Source organism: Anomalospiza imberbis, chromosome Z (assembly GCF_031753505.1).
Source record: "Anomalospiza imberbis isolate Cuckoo-Finch-1a 21T00152 chromosome Z, ASM3175350v1, whole genome shotgun sequence".
Lineage (NCBI taxonomy): Eukaryota > Metazoa > Chordata > Aves > Passeriformes > Viduidae > Anomalospiza > Anomalospiza imberbis.
The window spans coordinates 6,315,697-6,334,127 of NC_089721.1; the positions used below are offsets into that span (position 1 = coordinate 6,315,697).

At 39.9% G+C, this 18,431-nt stretch overlaps 1 protein-coding gene across 16 annotated transcripts in view; it reads left to right on the forward strand.

The window, feature by feature from the left end:
* Positions 1 to 18,431, forward strand: part of CELF4 (CUGBP Elav-like family member 4) — a 703,272-nt gene that overhangs the window by 316,581 nt on the left and 368,260 nt on the right. The window lies entirely within an intron of this gene.

Here is an 18,431-nt window from a genome sequence, read left to right on the forward strand (position 1 = left end):
CTACAGCAAGGAAAAAGAAGTAACAAAAAAAAAATCATTGAGGAAAGGTTGGAGTTTAGAACTTTAACAGAAAAAAAAAAAAAACAAAACAAAGGAAACAAACTCAAACAAACCAATGTAAAAGGCAACCAAGTTCTTCCAGCATAATTTCCTCTGTAAGGTATGAAAACCTATGGATGATTGTAGGAATGTTTTAAAAGCTAGGAAATGAATACATGTCAAACTGGGCAACCATTATTTTATTCAAGATGTCAAGCTTTTCATGAATTTGGTAAAAGAGAGGAATTCTTGTTATTTTCAGGGTATTTAAAATGTAGTCTGGATTCATGGATATGAGTTCCATCCTTATACCCTATCTGTGGGGCAAAGATCACAAATAGAATACAGATCCGTGTCCATGCTCTACCCATCAGTCCAAAATAAATTCAGTGGTATTCTGGTTGGGCTTTTTATGTAAGAACAAGTGTACAATCCTGTTGAGTCCAATTAGAGATTCACAGACTAGCAGAACGCCTAACTGTGGCAAGTGGCACACACTCAGGGAAAAGGTACCAAAAAGAAAGTAGCCCAACATTGATGGCACTGATTCATTAAACACCTGTATTTCAGGCAGTGCTGCCAAGCCTGGAAAGTGTTCTTGTCATCACACACAAAAATTAGGGGTGTTAACTAAACTTGTTCCACAAAGAGCAGAGAGAAAGTGACATCTCATGAAGATATGATCTTACACTAAGGCATGTAATTTTTCCTCGCCAAGATCATCTGATGCCTTAGCTGAAACTTCCTCATAACTCAGCTAAAGCTTTTCTCAGAGACATGCTTTAATCCTATTTTCATACCTTTATTCATTCTTCTGCACTCTAAGCAGGAACAATTCTTTCAACTGTTTCTTGTGGACAGTGTTTTCTACAACTCTAACTCACCCCTCTCTGCATTCATTGATCAATCCACACATTTCTTCAAGGAGACTGCCAAACTTTGGTACAATTGGGGCTTTTTCAGTACAAAAGGGCTGTTAAAACTGTTCACCTCTTTCCTCCCATGGTCTAGTTATAGCCACTTGAGTTAGGAGGCATAGTGAACAATGTTAATGCTTAAAGACTGCATCAGTTCCGCTGGAAGATATTAAATATTTCATGGTTTGTTCTTGTTTCTTTTCTCATCATACTGTATGATTTCAGCAACTTGTGCAGCCTAGCAGAGGTTGCTTTAGATAATAATGACTGGCTAATGCAAGGCAGAAAAACGCTTGGATTATTCTTGTGGCCTTTTCTGGCTTCAACTTTTTTCAATCTTGTGTTGTATTTGCTTGTCTTTCTAAGACATTCATATGCATCCATATATGTGATGCATGTTAGTGTAGATAACTACCTGTACAATTATCCTTATAGCAACCATTCCACATGGTTTTGTGATTGCACTTACACATAAATCCATGTGTGTCTGGATATGTGAAAAACATCTGTACAGACAACACTTGGAAGTGTTTTCCAGTCCAAGGATTAGAGGCTGGGTTTGGCAAGGCTGTTTCTGTCACAGGAGGGAAGGAACAGAATTGGGGGCAGATCCTTGCTGCATCCTTTCCTACCCATCATCTCTGCTTACATTGTGGAGTCTTTAGGCAGCTTAAGCTTTCTGGTAGCAATAAAACTGGATCTTCCTCTTTGCCTTTCCAGTCCTGAAAGAGTGATGGATTCAGAATTAGTGTAACATTTTTCAAGCACACCCAAATTTTGCCTAGATGAGAGCAGGCAGGCTGAGGAGTAGAGTCATTTTGCTGCCCCTTAGCGATGTCCTTCTCTGGGCAAGCAACCAGGTTTCTGGCCAGATTCATCCCTACATCCACCTGCAAGTGTTTAGATAGGAATTTCATCACACCATATCAGTGAAAACCATCCTCCAGGACAAACATGTTCTGGAGAGCAGCATTCCCAAAAGCAGCCTAGATACCAGGAAAATTGCCAAACCCTGCTGCATGCTAGACATATGCTGAAAGCATCTCGAGACCTTGACGAGATCCATGAATCCCTGGGTTTCATTTTCTCCCAGCCCCTTGTTCATAATCATGAGTTCAGTGGCTTATAACATAGGTTTTGTTCCATCTTCTCTCCTCCTTTCCAAGGCAAGAGAAGCACAGGCAATCTTAATTCACAGATTTTTGAGTATTCTTGAATTGGAAAGAAAAAGTTGGAAAATGGAAACAATTTGTGGTTCTGGATAGTCTCTCTGATTGGGGTTTTTGGTTTCCTTATCACCACTTCTACCCTGCCTTTCTCCCCCTCCTCTCTGCCTTTTGGGAGCAAAAATCTCTATGCATGGAGACAAAAATTGTACTGGAAATCAGCAACTGGGCACTTGCTCTGTAAATTTCACATGCTGATGCATTTCTGTGTTAGCCAAAAATAGCAACAAAACCAACAACAAGAACAACAAAAGAAAAAAATTGTTAAATGCAAATCACTTGCCACTGACTCTTTTCCAAAACAGTAACATTTAGTCTATAGTGCAGCGCAGCTGGCTGCTGGCCCCCTGTGGAGATTTCTGACTAAGGTACCATTTAGAAACAATTTGGCTGATCCATCTTATGTACTTTTGGCAGATCTTGTCCCTCATTTCTTCTTTACTAAGAAATTATGACAGATGAGCCTCAGATACAGCTGTCATTTGCTAGATTCTCCTAGAGGATTATTTTAAACCTAGACCACCTGTAGATGTCCTATTCATCCTTTGGACACCTGTCCCAGGATCAGACAACCTGTGGCAATCCTATCTGTGAACTCCAGAGCACCTCCTCTGGGACTCTCAAATATTAGTTAAATCTGGGTTCTGTTGAAATCAGTGGCAAAGCTCTGATTTGTGCCCAAACCCTGTTAATCCACAGAATGATTCACAAATTATGGATTCCCACTGGATCATTTGTTTATCGATTAATCTAATCTTCATAGACACTTTCTTCTCATCAAACCTTACTCTGTATTTGTAATTGGAGTCAGTATTAGGTTTCACTCAGGTTGCAAATCAGTCGCTTGGTAATTTGATTTATTCTCAAGAGGTGCCATTATTTTGTGAGATAGCTGCAGAAGGAGCCAAATACAACTAATTCAGGTATCTTGCCTAATGGAAACTGTGGTTAAATTCAAATTCTTAGGGAAACATAAAGCTGTGTGCAACACTCTCCTTTTCCTCTTCAGCTGCCCATTGTTACACTGTCTCTATCTGTACCTTCATAATACACAGGTGAAAAAATTGTTCTTCTATTGTGACCTTCATGTAGTCACTTAATCTCAGTACTAGAGTTCCTGTGACTTTCCATCCTTTCCTATCCGTCATCTCTGCTTACATTGTGGAGTCTTTAGGCAGCTTAAGCTTCCTGGTAGCACTGAAATATAAATCATAAACTATATTAAGGTCATCTCTCTTCTCCAATATTATATTTAAACAAAACATATATGGTTTTTCATTTGCTTTTCAACCATTTTATCTTACCCTTTTCAGGCTAAAATGAGAGCTCTTACTGGGTTACATTCAACACACACAAACTTTAGATGGCTGGAAGTAAGGTGCTAAGGTTAATCTGGTCATCTAAACCTTTCTATAGACAACGGAGAAAAAGGATCATCACAGAATAAAGTTTGTCATGCATATTATGAAACTATGACTAAGAACAAAAGACATATCTCTTTGGAGATGTGTGCATCTCTATTTGATCATGGAAGGAGTTGGAATGATTAGATTAAACTAAATACTGCACTGTTAAAATTCCAATTGACAGAGATTAATCATATGCTAAATACACACTCTTCTTATTGTGTCTGTGTTTTATCTAGTGTCCTGGATAAGCATGACACTTCTGCTTTTTTATTTTCTGATCCAGATTCATTTTTCTTGTTGATCATCTTCTCTTTCCCAAATGAGCACAGGACACCATTGTTGGAAGTATCATTTTTTAAACAGATGCTTTTGTAACAGACCCTAAGACACAAAATGCAGCTCTTAAGATGTCATGTAAGGCTGGAAATGCCTGTGATTGTGCAATCATGAAACATTTCTTCTCGTCCCAAGTTTACCATACATTTCAGTTTTGGTGACAGCCCAAAATTTCTCTGTGCTAACTTTCCTATTAAATGAAAACAGCCCACTTACACATCTCTGTTTCCCCCTCAAAGATATTTTTGTTGATGTGTTTGAAACTTTGAGATCACATTGATCTTTCTGAAGGTTGAGAAATTAGCACTGTTTTACCAAAGTCACTCTAAGGATATCTGCTATTTTTGCTTCATTTCACACATCATGTGGTGATTCTTGAAGGTGTAGTCTATGACATATAGTGACATGATTATGCAAAGATTGCCAAATATGTTTTAGACAAAGATTCATTACCAAAAAGCTCGAATAACTTTCCATGATAGAGAGTAAGACAAAATATTTCAAAGATTTTGATTTAAAATAATTAGATTTTAGAGGTGGCTGCATATGTTTTATACACATAGCATTTTTCACAAGATTCTTTCTTTCAATGAAGTCAAAAAGGAGACACGCATTGTCCAAAACCTAACGACATTAAAGAGACTGACTTGAAACCTACCTGCCTCAACAAGAATGAACTTAGACATGCTAATTTAACATTTTGCTGTTCTGTTTTCTTTCTTTTCTTATCACATATGTTCTTTCTCATATACTAGTTTTAAAAGTACAGTCTTATAAGATTTACAATGATGGGTCTTTTGTTTTTCTTTTTCTGTTAACTTATTGTCTGGCTATAAACCCATGATAAATTTCAGACATAAAATGTGCCAAAGTCTACAAACCTAGTGGATCACCACATGGGATGAATAAAAAGCAGAGCTGCTATTTATCTGCCCTTGGAACTAATTAGTAACTGCAGCTCCTGGATCCCTTATACTCTTGATATTCAAGCACAAACAGAACCCAGTTACACTTCAGGGTGTCTTCTTATGTCTCACTTATTATTAATTTCTCTCTAAAATGCTTTTCTTTGCTCTAAACTGTAGACCAAAGGGATTTAGATGTTACCTGGATCGTCCTAAGTTCCAGGTAGCAATATGGAAAGGGTTAACTGCATACATATACAGGATACAGGCTGACCTCCTGCCCCTCAGCAAAGAAAACATTCATCTTTACCAGCTTAGCTTGAGTTGATCCTGCTTTGTATTGAGGGAAACCGACCTTTGGAGCTCCCTCCCAGCCCTGTTCTCTCTGATTTCCTTCAGGGAAAAGGAAGCTATCCAAAGCAATTTAGGGTGGGGTCTCTGGAGAATGCAGTATACTTTCTGCAAAGGGCAAAGCAAGGAAGAACTCATTCTGCTAAAGTTATTCAATGCTATCCCCTGCCAACATTTACTTAATTATCTTTCTGTTCTATAATGGCAATTGAGTTACGGCTCTTTCCTGGAACTTCTATATCCTTCCCTAGTGAATGTGTTTGTGTGTGTATTTTAAAGAAGAATAAATTGAGTCCAATCAGTTCTGCTTTGCTCAAGGCAGAATTTATGATGGCCTTGTTGGAGAAATAAGCCATGAGGCAGAAGAGGACAGTGCTGCTGCTATATTTTAGCTGCTAAATATGCATCATAAACGGAATGCTCTTCTCTTTATACTCTTCAAAAATCTGTCTCAGGGATATTGTTGCCACTTGTCAGAATCATGAACTGCCTAAGTGTTTAGTGCCTCTGTACTTGCTCAGCTGCTCCAGATTATCTTAGTCTTCATGAACTGCCATTCATACAGACCTCAGGCACACAGATTTGGTGTTTCAACTTCATTCCCTCACTGCAGAGTTGATTTGATGCCATATAAAATGGAAGGGTGATCCAGTGCACAGCACATCTGCCTTGTGAACTGAAGGCATCATTTTCTCTATTATCCACTTTTTCCTGTTACTTTGGAGAAGAGAGCTGGAAGGGAATCTTCTCAGCTAGTTGTAGTGCTAGTAAAAGGGAAGGTACTCAGTCTAGCTTACTATTCATAGCTCTCTCTGTCATCAGTAGGGAGACTCAGGCATCCTTGTAAGCCAGTGGATGTCTCCTCTTGCAGCACGGAATGATTCACTGCATGGGGCACCTGACTGACTCCCCGTTGATGATACAGCAAGTGGAGATGCCTGGAGCAAACTTGATGCCTGATTTTTGCTGGTTCAGTTTAAGTGAGCTGAATTTATCCCTCAGTTATGCGTCTGACAAATAAGAATGGGCTGACTTCTCCAGAGATGTTTGAAGGATATGTACACTCCAAGTTGTTTCTTGGTATTTCAGTGAGACCACAGTAGATTCTGAGGATTTGTACCTTTTTCTCCACCAAGATCTCCTAGTTGATATTACAAGCTGCTATCAAAGTCAGTTTAGTCCTCCCTTTCATTGCCTACACTTGTATAATTACAAAAATACTGCTCCTGCAACAACTCTTAGAAAGCTATCAGCCATCAGCTGAGTGTATGAGTAACAGCATAAAAGAAAAAAAAACTATAATCTCTTTACTTGCAGGAGATTTTTGAAAATTAGGACACATGGGAACACTACATTTCAAGTCTTAGAGGGTTCTGCCAGTGCTAATTTTTCAAGATCATTTTCCTAAACTATTGCTAACGCTTGTCTGCAGCATAAGGAGACCCCAGGTTGGGATAAAGATCTGCTGTGCTGTCCTTTACCAGAAGAAAATGCAGTCATGGCAACATAACGCAAGTAAAGAAAGAAAAGATGAAATATTTTTCCAGTTACTGATCATGTGATCAGGGAAAAAAAAAAAAAAAAGCCATTTAAAGAAACACTTGACAGCATTCCCTCCAACTCCCTAGCAGTGACTATTTTCCAGCTCCAAAACAAGAGACAGAATGTAACAGAATATAGGCCCAAGGTGCCTTTGCACTAATCCTCAAGTCCTAGGGTTATTTAGCTTTAGTTTTATTTAGTGTCAAGCTTTACTTCTATAAAGAGAAAAGAGGAAAAAAAAAAAGAAAATAAAAAAAAAGGAGCTGATGAATTTTCCTCTTCTTATGGAATGCAATGCCAGTACCTGTTGAGCTGCATCTTCATTGCTGCCTTGGGGGTATTTAATTTCATGAATCTGATTAAATTATTCTGCTTTCAGTATTTCTTTAATATTGCTTTATAAAATATACTCCTAGTGGCTTCAGTAGTGAGAGCACTTGCTGTACTTTCTTTAAAGCTTGCACTGTCCCTCTTGAGACTGGGGGGAAGAGCCCTTATTAAAGAGTTCAGTCATAAAAGCTTCTTCCTCTAGGAAAAGCACTTTGAAACAACTGAAATGCACACATACTTTTTCACTGTGATTACACAGGCACCCATACTAATGCCTTTCAGTGTACTATATGGCCATCTATGATTTCATTGGCAGAAAACACCTTTCTGAAGAAATTTCAGAACATTGTCATTTGATCAGTGTCTCTGACTGACCGGAGACCATTTCACCACCTCCCCGCCCCCCACCAGTGGTGAATACCTCGGATTTTCTCTGTGGTTAAATGTTGCATTTTTATATCATAGGGGTTTCTGAGGCTCTGACCTTTTGTAGGGTGAGGCATTGCATGAACATTAAGTGAGGGACTGTCCTGGTGGCATAGACCTCATAAGCAGCGTGGATAAAATCAAAGTGGATGGAAAAAAATGGAGAGAGGGGATTAAGTAAGGCCAAAGTGAGTGCCAAAGGTGAATGGCAGAGCTGAGGGGAAAAACCTTAAAAACCTTTCCTTTTCCCTACCTCCCTAGTACTGCTGTACTGTTACTAGTTAGGGGTCCTGTTAAAATATAAAATTAGCTGCCCTGTTGCTCTACTGTGCACCTTGATCTGCTACTAATTCTGGCCATGGGGGCTGAGGACACTGGGGCTTCAAAAATCACATAAGAGTTTTAGGAGCAAAAATTCCAAGGCAAGTGTTTGAAGCTGAAATGGAAGAACCCAGCCCTTTTCTTTCTGTGCATTACCCAAACATGCAACATGAACACAAAAACCATGAACAAAAATTATATAATGTACTGTTAATAGAATATGTACCAATGCATTGAAAAGCTTGTGTAAACAGTAGGAAAAAGTCAAAAATACAGACTGTGCACCTGATCACTCTCCATCCTCCTCAGTCAGATCACATACTCACAGAAATTTCTGGTTTTTTATATCACTTTGATGCATGCAGTGTGATGTGCAGGGAAACACAGCCCTGTCTTCTACCTGCTTCTTAACTGGGAAATCATCCATCTTATTGCTGCTGATGAAAGCCCTTTATTGCTATTAAATGTCTGCAAATAACTCCTAAATTGCATTGCTTCTCTGAGAGGCACTTATTATATACATGTATAAATGTATATAATAATTGTTAGGAACAACTCACGCATCTACTGCTGGTTTGCAAGATAAATGACATTAATCAATAGGATGCCTACAGAACTTTTGGTGAGTCATTTGTTATGCTAATTGAACCACTTAAAGTAAACTGTCAATGAATAGAGATTTTTGACAGCTGAGATGAGACGTGGGGCTAATTAGTCAGTTGCTATTAAAAAAAAAAACCTGCCCAATTTTCATAATGTAATGTTTAAGAGAGAAGATAATGTTAATCATCTGACCAGACCTCTCTCCCAGAGGATATAGTAGCAAAAGGCACAACCCATCACAAAAATCAAGTTTCTCTCAGAAGCAAACAAAACAAATGGCTGGCTGCACAGAGATGACAACCTTTGCAAGAGAGCTGATGTGTCCCATAGGTTACAGCAAACTTTTTAATTAATACACAAAAGCCCAACTTCTGCTCTAAATTACCTGTGTCCTTTTAGATCAATCCCCTTGTTTTCGCTCAAAGTGTTTTGCATTCATGCTGGCAGCAATGAGATCATTGGGTCTGACTGTGAGGCTTAGTCCTAACCTACAAATCAAATGGATTGATCAGATACACACACTGTCTAGAAGGCATGAGCAGCATTTTGGCAGCCCTTTGTAGCTGGGTTGTAGAGGATGTAGACACATGAAGCTGCGACTGACATCACAGGATAAACTTCAGAATGTTGAACCTCTCCTTCTGTGATAGTTTCCATTTGCAATCCATTGTTTCTCAGCTGCCACTTTCACTCTTGAAATTGCAGAAGCCACAGCAGCAGCAGGATTCAGAAAAGAAGCCTTTCAGTCTTAAAGCACAACAGAAACTTTCTAATTCTAACAGACTTAGAAATACTTTGAAAGAAATTACTGTTCCTTATGTACCCCGCTGCTGTACAGTATAAATTGTTAGTCTTGATTCCACTGAGGCATGCCAGAACCCTTGATCCCCTGAACAATAGGACTGGGGCTTGCTGCTCCTAGTGCATTCCACCCTGAGGTGGCCACAACTCTGTGGATCAACAGTGACTCTGGCACTGTATCAAATGTCAGTAGCAATCACCAGTTACCAACTTCCCACTGAAATTCTCTCTTTTATGCTTGCCAGAAAGGTCCTTAAGACAATTTACCTTTAGTAGTAAATTTCCATTCTTAATGGCAACCAGCAAGGTTGTGTGGAGTCAGAACTGTCTCCTGTGCCCAGGGCAAGCATTGGAAGGAAAATAAAATAAGCTAACCAGCCAGTCATCTAAAGTGCTGCCATTCAAATTTTCCTTAAAATAATAGGATAAAATAAAGGCAAATTCTTGAACGTGTTGAGGAAAAAAAGGAACTGTGAGTCAGAAATTTCCATCTTGATTTCCTTCTGGTTTTATAACTGTTCTTGGAAATTACTGGACTCCACAAAGCACATTTAGAAGAAAACTGATTTTTGTAGTTTTAAATTTTCAGGCTTTTAAAGTTAACTGCATGGTACAGGTACATGAAGTTAATACTTATCAGTAACCAAGGGAGAAGTATTCAAAGCAGCTTTTCAACATGCTAAGTAACAAGCAACTAGCTAATGTATCACATGAAATGTCAACAGTACTGTAGAATGGCCAGGCCTCTGTCATTTTCTTAGCCTATTTGTGTATATGCACCTATGTCTCCACCATGATAGAACCTATATTTCTATGCTCCATAGCAATATTAAAAAGTTAAAGAAATTATTTCTGTGGGTTGGCTGTTGCCATTTTTCTGTCACTCTGGCACCGCCCCTGAATGCATTGGCACACAAAGTCACGTGTACACATGTTATTCAACAGACTTTGACTAAGATACGATGAACTGCATTTCCAGGAGCATTAGAAACAGCACCCATCTTTAGCATGTACCCAAGTCAACCTCTAATTTTGAAAAATAAATGTCACAAATGCCACAAATTAAAAACTAGTATTTTCACAAGCCCAGAGTGCTGAGATGTTTTTTGCTGCTGCTTGTAGATGGAAGGTAGGGTGACACAGACTACACCACAAGGGAATGTTCAGCTTTCTCCAAGGCAATTCAGCTTAAGCAAGCATGAAGCACAAGCCTCATCACCCAAACCTCCAGACCTAGTTAATCTGACAGGTCTGAAATAGATCAAAGCCTATGAGCTCTTTCCTTTCTCTCTGCTTTCTGGTGTCCTGGCACTTAGTGTCTTGCCCTGTCGGGAGCACCGTCGGAGTTGGAGTGGGTGATGTCCTGTGAATTGAAGGGTTACTGAGGGTTGGGAAGTGTAAAGTAGACATGGCAAGTCTTTGGATTGAGTTAACAAATTGAACCATCCGCGAGGCAAGGGAAAAAAAACAAAAAAAGTGATGATTTCATGAGCACTGAAGCCTTTGCCTCAAGTTGTGAGCAGCTTGCCATGGTGTCAAAGAGATGAGAAACCACTGTAGGATGGGTCTCTGGCAGGCACTCAGACACAGACTCAAATCTATCCTGGGTCCAGCTGATTCTTTGAGTGTATCCTATGCTGTGGCTCGCTCAGAGCTCAGGCATGGCCTTCAATTGCTTAGGACAGTTTTCTTGCCCAGAACCTAGCTGATTGCTTGAGGACCTTTCAAATCCAATTTTACATGAGTCCGTGCAGGAAGATTTATCCCAGTCAGGGTCTCTTCTATGTTCCCCTTTTTAATCAACAGAAGATACAAATCTTTCAGGGCCTCCTCTGGCCATTTGTCTCTGGCTTTAGGAACATGCACTTTTAGCTTTTGATATCAGCATTGTGCTTTTGCAAATGACAACTTTTGGAAGAAGGAAGGAAAAGCCTTTTTTGTTTTAAACTCTCCTTACATCCTTGCTCTATGCTACAGCAGCTTAATGCTTTATTGGCTATCAGGAAATTTGTTCATTTAAAGAATGCTCAAATTTCAGACTTTTCCATCTGAAGAAAAAAACACACACATTTTGACGCAGGGTTTTGATTCAGAGAGCTACTTATTTTTGTTTAAAAAGAGGCTGATTTGGCTGGTTCTTGTTCACAACTGAAAACCTTGACCTTCATCTACTGTTTGTTTCTTTTCTTTTCCACTAATGCTGAGCAACTTAGAAAGAGATTCATGAATACAGTGGGCTGAGGAATAGGAAGCCCAGGGCAGAAGGCAGAGGTGTTCATGTGTGGAGTAGGAAATGAGATTTCCTTCACCTTTACTGGGTACAAGGATTTTAAATCTAAACATTGGCATCTGTATGTGTTGAGAGGATCCTGCCTAAGAATATTCTTCTGGAAAACTCCAAATACTTCTTTAGCTGAACTCCAGATTTATAATGTATGCATCAGAAGTGAGACTATGCCTTGAAATCTGGGTGGACTTGAAATCCGAAGTAGCCTTAATCTCTTTAATGACCTCAACTCTCCCAAATTTTGCTGAGAAAAAAAAAAAGAAAAAGAAATGGGTGTGAAAAAAGATCCAACTTTACAGCCTTGACCTATTTCTAATCCTGTTCTGATTGCTATTTACTGGGCTCCTTTCCAAACATACTGTTTACTTTAGGGCAGATTTTTCTCCATCCAGATTAAAATTCCAGTGAGTTTCCCTCATTCCTTTAGACTGTAACCCCAAATGGGCCATGGTATTTTATTCAGAATACAGTAGCTGGATAATGATGCTCTCAGCAACTTGCAGAAACCAGGCAATTTGTATATGAGGAGCTCGTATGCACACAGAAGCACACAGGAGCTCATGCATACGGCCCTGCAAATTGTCTCATGCACACACACACACACGCACACACAGAGAAAAACGTGCTCTGTGAACATGCCCATGGTTCCTTCTATGCCGTGCACATATGGACTAAACAATTACACTCACCTATGAGTCTGTCATAAGGCAACAGAAATGCCAGCTGCCTTTGAAGTTTCCCGAAGAGCAGGAATACGAGTCAACAGTGCTGGCCAACATCACATCATTAATCATCTATTAGCCGAGGTTGTGTGCTCCTGTCACCTGTCACTTCGTAATGCATGCAAATCACTCCAAGAGTAACATTTTCAGCCTGACATTTCCAGGGCCAGAGCTGGGATCAACCTGCTCTTTGTATTCAAGATTAAAAGGAAGTAGAGAAACAAGTGGTGAGATTGTTGGAAAGAGACAGGGAAAATGAGAGAAATAAAAAAGGTAATGAAAAATTGGTCAGGAGAAGTAAGTTTAAAAATAGAAAGCTAAAATTGTGAGGTTTTGCATATGACCAGGAAATACTCAGTTTTAAAAACATACCTCTGCTCTATAGCTCTTAAAGAAAGTGAACCATAAAAATGACAGTGTTTTTCTGATAAACTATGTAGAAAGGGAGAATACTTTCTGTATTTTTTCTTTATTTGTAACTTACAAATTTGAAACCTGATCTAGCTTTAGAAATCTCTATCTGAACTGTTTGTTTTAAGTTCCCATTACTGCCAATGTATGAAATAAGATTTTTTGGTCTTTAACACAATTGCCCTATCTCTGTTTTGGATGCATACGTTAGGAAGAAATAAATTGCTGAAGTGCATGGAAATGTATCATTCTCTTGTTTGTCTAGCAAGGGAGTCGAGGGTGACTTGGTGAGATGCACATAGGTACAGATAATCTATATTTACTGAGTTGAATCTCATCCCTACTGATTTTTAACTCAGTTTGATTTCTGATGATTCAGAAGGGACAGAAAGTGCGATACCAACCCAACTTCTCAATTATTTTTGTCATAATTCTTGGAAAGGTAGGATAATATAAACTCCTTATATCCTGGATCTGACCTACCTAAAAATGCCACAGTAAGTTTTGAGTATCTTTATTATGCACAGTGTTGATTAAACAGGAACTTTCTCAGTAAATTAGTGTTGGATGACCACCTTCTCCAGAAAGGGCCACTCTTCCACTTACAAACTTCCCCTGCCATAGTGAAGACATCTTAAATTCTCTTTGGACAGGTTATACCTGAACAAATGCCACTGGTTAAAACCATCTCTATTGTGCTGATCCACAACTGACTGTTAAGAGAAAAAGATGAGTTTGGGGTTAAATAAATCTCAGTGTTAAATAAATACCTGAGAAAAACCAGATGGAGATATCTGATAGTTCAGGCAGAGGTGTTCAGGTTTGTATCTCCAGACAGGCACTAGTTCACACCTTCATATCTGTCTTTCCTAAGACACTCATGTTAGCTTTCTCTCCAACCCCCTCCTTCCTTGTTATCATTCCCTTCCTCTTCACTATTTTAATTTTTTCTTCATTTGGCCCACTTAGGCAAAATATGTCTGCCATTTCCCATGTCCATCCTTATATGGATGAACATGTCAGAGAAAATCATCCTCACATGGATGACCATGGCATCAGTGTCAGCAAAGAATACCCTCTGACTGAAAAAAATATAGGGGGAAACAGTCATCTCAGCTGTGTCTCCCCTCTTGCAGGGATGGTGGTGCTCTCTGCCATGCCATATCTCACCACCCCAGGAAGGCAGACACAGATTAATCCTGCATGTACTGGTGGGGAAGTAATACTGGGAAACTGGAATAAGGCATCAGCAGTCCTCACCAGGATTACCTGTTTCCTGTCTCTGTATTCTGTGGAAGCAGCGTACAGAAATATTCTTCCTCATTTAAAGCCTACATTTTCTATCCTTTCTCTACTGAGATAAATCAGCTTTATTCTTTGCTTCCTTTCCTAGGTGTGAAGGGATATACCTTTCTGCAGGGAGCAGCAGGGGCATGTCTCGTCTGTGGAGTCTAAATTAGGGTGCAACACTCCAAGGATGGAGAGGCAGTATCCTCAGCTAGACCACAGGATATGTATTTGCAAGAGATTTTGAGGCTTATTTCTTTGGATAGATAAACTGCAGATCATGAAGGCAATTAATCATGGACTCATGGACGAGTACATCTGGAAGGGACCTCAAGAGGTCATCACATCCATCCCCCAGCACGGAGGCAGGATAAATGTGCACAGACCATCCCTGACAGATGTGTGTCTGCTTCTCTCTGCTTCCACTCTGGATGCTTGCACACCATTATCCATCTAGAGAAGAAGCAGATTTAAAGTTATGAGGAGAGGCAGAAAATATCACTTTTTAAGCCTGAAGATTTCCCCCTTAGTATCTCTGGGGGCCTGAATCCAGTTTTTGGCAAGAGGAAGATCCAATCCTCACTGTAAAATCTTATGAAGGGAAGGAGGTGTGACCAATTTGCTCGTTTTGTAGCCCAGGTTCTGTTCCAAGATGTAAGACCTTTTTGATTGCTAGTTCAGTAGAAAAGCTCGAAATTAAATCTTATCTGGATGTGTGCATGTGTAATGGGAAAAAAAAAAAAGAGAGAGAGAAAAAAGGAGGAGGAGGAAAAATTAAGTAAAAGGAGAGTGAAGAGAAAGAAGGAGACAGAAGGGACAGAAAAAGATAAAATGTATAAGCCAAAAGGGAAAACACAGAGGGGCAGGGACTAACTTGAAAGGAGAAATGAAGAAACAGGAGGAACATAGGACATACAGGCTGAAGTGAGAATGTAGAGAGATGCAGGATTTTAAGCTGGCCATTTCTAACAGAGAGATCAGAAAGACTTTTTGTTGTTGTTGTTGTCCTTAAGTGACTTCTCCCACTGGCTAACATCTCATTTTATGGCAGGTAAATAAGCCTGCCTAATTGGTCCCTTGTTCAAGAATGGGAATATCGAGCTGAGCCTGCTCCTTCTGAAGTGGGATCTTGTCCAATTTATGGTCTTAGCAGATGTGATCTCTTCAGGGTTCCACTGTAATGATAAATTGAAACATTTGAATGCTGCGTTCCCAGGTCTGGGCATCGAGCTTTGCAAGTGGGGAGAAAGGATCTGATCAACTTTCCTTCTGAAATGACAAATTGTGGTTTCCAGAAACATGACTTAGTCCCATTTGCAAGCCTAACAGTTGTGGAGGCCAAGAGTGGGCTGGGTGAAGGAGGATGAACCAAGGTCACTTGAGTTTGAAGGACTCTGGACCAGGAGAAAAGATCTCCTTTGAGAAGGAAAGTCTGGAAGTGCACCTTGACTCAGAAGCACTTTAAATTAAGGTGACACTTACAAACACTTTATTAATAATTAATAAGTGATTAATGAAAATTACTTTTTAGCTGATAAATTGCTTGAAGACACATTAGAGCATGTTTCAGAAAGACATGGATAAATATTTTTATGCTTTCCCATTTATAAATGCTTAGTAATGGGCTCTCAACTTTCAGGTGTCTCAGCATAATTTATCCCCATCATCCTGGTGGCATGCTATAGAGACATCTTATAATCATTTATTTTCAAAATCTGTTCCTATTAATCATGTATTAATTATTATTAAGAAAACATTTGTGCACACTTCTCTTAATCTGAATTCTTGCTTGACTGCTTTTCCTAGAAGTGTGGAGGAACACCCAGCTTGAACAGTTCATCATGTACTCCAGAGCCAGGCAGGTGTAAAATGGTAGTTCATGAGACTATCTCAACTCACTCCAGCTAAGAATTGAGTCTAGCCTGCTCTGCCCTGTTTTTATTTTCCCCCGTGGTGCAACGGGAGGATCTACAAGGATGCATATGCATGGCTACCAGTGCTAAGCAGCACTGCCATTTCTGTAGTGTCTGGGCATTACAGCATGGGAGCTCACTGCTGAAATCCATCCTCCTGTGAACAGACCAGTGTGTTTTCCTCCTGTCTGGTGGGTGACGAACCAAAGCACAGATGCACAGGACTCCAGACCTTGGAAATTTTTTAGGCACCTATGGAAATTAATGAGCTTGCAGCTGAAAATGGCTAATGACTTATCCACAGCTCAGTCCCATGCTGGTTCTTCACCTACTGGGTTGTTCTGCTGCAAGGTCAGGATTGGTCTGTCAGTGAAATGTATACAGAGAGAGGGAGGAGACAGGCTGTGTAAATTCTTTACACAGGGCTTTGACTGAAGCTGTTCCTCCACAGAAGTTAGAGCAGCGTGAAGGCTACTGTTACTTACACCAGCCTTAAGAACTGAAACAACACAGGGATACCTAAGTCTGTCATGAGGATGACTATAAAATTGTCCCTAAATAACTCAATGAGTTTGCAGAGCCAGGCTGATTATTTCACTAACTAACGATAGAGCAGTGGACAGGACTACCTAACTGATGGTTTTCTGATGTGTTTAAATCCATGAATCCTAAGTCTAAGCTCAGAGTCTCTTTGAGAGACCTCAATATCAGCCTAAGAGATGGGAGACTAAAGGAGTAAATTGTTAAGACCAGGTGCTAGAGACAACACTTGCTCCATACCTTGATCTTCCAATTGGCCAAGGGCTGAAGGATCCTACATGGGCTGCTCTGTCCTACATGAATCAGATAAATCACAAATAGAAGCTGTCTTAGCTTAGAACTTTCCTCAAATAAGAATCTCAATTTATTCACTATGCATTTAATGGTGGGAGGGGGTCAATATTCAAAAACACCTCCACTTTTCCAAGAATTTTTTTTTTTAAAAAAACACATATTCCTCAGAAAATGAAAAAACAGCAGAAACTATTTCCTTGCAGCTTCTTGTGATTACTTTCTCTCATGTCTGTCAAGCTGCAAATGAAACCTCCTGTGTCAACTGGTTCAAAGTTATTGAGGGAAAAGGAAAAGAGACAGAGATGTAAATAGACATTAAGATATAGAATAATCACTAAATTCCTCATTTCTTTAGGAAACCAAACTAAAATTAATTTGAAAATTAAGTCAAAGTTTCCTATGTCTGTCCCTGGTGCCTATGCAGAGCTCTGTGACAACAAACCATTGTGCCGGACACAATAGCCCTGTGACTTCTGAATTGAATTTGTTCTGCCTGTTCATGGCCAGTTTGCACTCAATTTTTATGCCTGTTGCATAGAAGAATCATTTTTCACAGACAATGATTTCTCCATGAGCCGCTCTGGAATATGCACAGTGCAGTGACTGGCTGAATTCATAATTACCAATGCTCCTACTAGAAACACACAACTGCAAAAGTTATTCTCTTCCAGGCAGAGAACACAAACAATTTATCTGCCTGCCTAGGTTCTTGTATTCCCTGTGCCAGGCTGTGGAGTGCCTCTTGATCATAACTTGATCTACTACCTCAAAAACTGTGGAAAATCAGAATATTAACTCAATGGCCAGTTGTGGGACAGGGACAAGACAAGGGACAGGAGAATTAGACTTTGCAGAGCTAGGAATTGAACTAAGGCCTAAAACCTAGTACCCATCTTGGCAGCTACACTGCTTCTCTGATCAAAATCTTCCACTACAACAGGGTATTGAATGTTTTGCCTTGATGACAAATGGCTGTCACTTGGCTGCAGTCCAAAAAATGTCCCTCCCATGCACCTTTGTGAATAACTCTTCCAAAATAGCCAGTACCTACTCAAAAAATAATTCCAAGAGAGCCTATGTAAAAAATCTCAGAATGTCTCTCAGTCTTTTTCTGAAAGTCTTTCAGTCTTTTCCCCTGCTGTGACTGATTTTTAGAATATCAGTAATGCCTATAATACCAGTATTACAGGACACTCTGTTGCCTAGAAAGTAGAAGAAAAATATAAGAAGAAGCAAGTCTGCATTATGTTCCTTTTTTTTTTTTTTTCCATTGGGGGTGCTGCATGGCTTGTGCTATTCACTTTCCCTCTGCCTACCTGTAAAATTAAAGTAATTTGGAGAAATTTGCTGAAAACTACTTCCCACAGAAGGTGTGTAAGGCCTGTGTGTTTTTAATCACACCCATCTGGAGCTGTTATGAAAGGATGAGGGAAAGGCGGGCGTGCAGATAAAGAAATGCACGTGGTGAATACACGTGGAGAGCTTGGGAGGCACAGGAGTCTGGGGTTTGTCTCTGTGCAGGAGCTGCAAGGAGCAAGCGTGGATCATCAGGCAAGAGGGAGAGATTTAGAGGTCTCTGATAGTCACACAGGTCAGTCAGACCATGGCTGCTGACACTGTGATCCCTCCTGCAGAGTAACCATCACACATTCCTGCTCCGGGCAGACACTGGAAGTGCCTGGTCTGAACTTCCTCCTCTTTATCAGGGCTGACATGCACTCCAGTCCAACACCACCTGAGTGCCAGAGGCTGGAAAAACCCTTGCATTGTT